Genomic DNA, 2562 nt, shown 5'->3' with positions numbered 1-2562 from the left:
ACAGTGTTGTATGTCTTTGTATTTAAGGTAGTTTTCAGAATTTCTACAGTTTTATTTATTCTTGAACGGCTGTAACTTACTTAAAAGTATCATTTAATCATTTTATTTACGTTTTAATTCAAGAAAGTATAAAAGCCCAATTGAACTCTTATTTTCACTTTACGCTTTCTTGCAATTCTTATTCTCCTTCTCTCCCAAAAATTCTCAAGTTTTTCTCTGCAACCTCTACTCACAACAATGGCACCAGTAGTCAAAATTATGTCTCAAACAGGATTTGTTTATGAAAAGAATAATTTCGTAGCCTTGGTTGAAAAGAATGAAGCCCATTCTGATTATCACAAGATGATGGACTTCATCAAAAACTGCAAACTAAGTTATGCAATGCTGGAAGCCCCAACCATCTACTGTGAGGTGATTGAGGAGACTTGGACAACTGCAGAGTTCAACTCCACAGATATGACTATTGCCTTCTCTCTCAAAGGTAAGGACTATTGCATTAACTGTGATGATATACAATCTTGCTTTAAGTTGCCTAAGAATAATGCCATGACACCACACACTGATAAAGATGTATCTGCTATGTTAGATTCCATAGGCTATGCTTTTGATTCTGCTAGTTTAGGTAGTATTAGAAGGAAAGGCCTTAGGAAAGAATGGAGTTTTCTTGGAGATGCCTTCATTAAAGTTTTCTCTGGGAAGATTAGCAATTTTGATGCCATAACTTCATCTCTTGTTAATATGCTCTATATGCTAGTTTCTGATAGGTACTTTAATTTTAGCAACAGTGTTATGCTAGAATTAGGATCCAGATTAGGTAACAAAGCTAATAGACCACATAACATCTACTATGCTAGATTCTTTATGTTATTGGCTAACCATGTTGCTGAAGGTTTGGTTATATCAAATGAGAATAATAAACTCAAATGTTGGGCACAAGAGAAAAGGGTCCTTGTAGACCTTTTGAGAATGAACCTCAACAACCAGGTGCCATTAGTATACTTGCTGTAACACCCCCAGATCCGGGGTCGGGGATCCGGGTCGTCACGGTCTTTCTTTCCACAATATCACTTCACTTAATTAATAATAAATAACCTTATGCTGTGACCCCACACTAACACACACCACAACCCGTTATAGTCTCAGAGATGAAATTTAAATAAGTACAAGTCTTTGAATCCACAATTTAAAAGTTATTACAACCCCAAATGATTACTTGATAATTTACAGTTAATTGCCATTATTTGCCACAAGTTATAATTATACATAATTGATTCTCAAAAGTAGATGGTCTGATCTACAATAGATCTACCTCTGCAGCTATAGCAGCTACAACATCAACGGGAAGACGCGGGACGCTTCCCACGCGCTTGCGCTGGGTCTGCTGGAGTCTGGCCATCTTTCCTAACTGTTGTTGTGTGATGAAGAAATAAAGCAAGGGTGAGCAGCAAGCCCACCAAAATAATATGTATAATGATTTACAATATATGAGCCTACTCATAATACTCATGAAAGTCTTGGTCAAAAGAAATGAACCAAGTTGATATCTTAATGCGATGAAGTCGCAAAATATTCAGTATATATACATATATACTTTTCAAAATATTGGAAGTCCTCTTCCATGCATAATATACATAAAGTACCAGTTTATAACTGTATAAAAAAATATCATTGCAAGGTGATCTCATATATCTAACCTTGTCTCAACGTTTTTCTGAAAATCTTTGTCATGCATAAGATAATCATTTACTAGATATAAGTTTAAAAGATGAAGTTATAAGGTACTCCAATATACTTATATCTTTCCCAAATACTACTTGAACTACCCCCGTTCAAGTTATAATCAGTTTCAAAAGTTCATCACATAGATGAGACTACAAGACAAGATTTGAATAGATTCAATCTTTGAAATATTATTGAATGAAAAAAGTTATGAGATACTTTATTTAGTCCCGATATATATATATCCACATATATATATCTCTAAAACATTTCCTGGAACCTCTGTTATGTAAAGTATGAACAGAGTTTGAAACATCCAATGAATTTTGGAAAGGAAAATTTTTTTGGCATAAACCAGATATCTTGCTGATCAGGCAAAGATACCAATAAGTAACCTTTTCTACTAGTAGATGGACGAATTCCCCACTGGTCATCACCCTGGCCGCATTAGGACCTATGCTGGACTGCCACTCAGCCACTTATGCATTTGATGGACTCCCACTGAGCCACTTACACTATCATGGACGCCCACTGAACCCATGTTGCTTATGCCGACTCAATAGATGGACTTACTTCCCGAACGTTGGGTAAGTAATCAATTCATTTACCAAAACTGCAACCTTGTTGCGAATATAAAATACACCACAGAGCCGGATCCCTCAGGTTTTAAGCGAGTATTTAAATCCCCTTAAAAAGGAAGATCTTAAATATAAAAATGAGTTTTGGGATCCGCTCTAACTTTTAAAAATCATTTTGAAGACTCGAAAACACTTTATAGAGTGTTTGGAGTAAAGCTGATTTAATGAAGTAAATCAGTCCCCAGAATATTTAGAAAATGACTGA

Source organism: Apium graveolens, chromosome 2 (assembly GCF_009905375.1).
Source record: "Apium graveolens cultivar Ventura chromosome 2, ASM990537v1, whole genome shotgun sequence".
Taxonomy (NCBI): Eukaryota; Viridiplantae; Streptophyta; class Magnoliopsida; order Apiales; family Apiaceae; genus Apium; species Apium graveolens.
The sequence above is the reverse complement of the archived record's forward strand: the minus strand, read 5'-3'. Positions refer to the sequence as shown.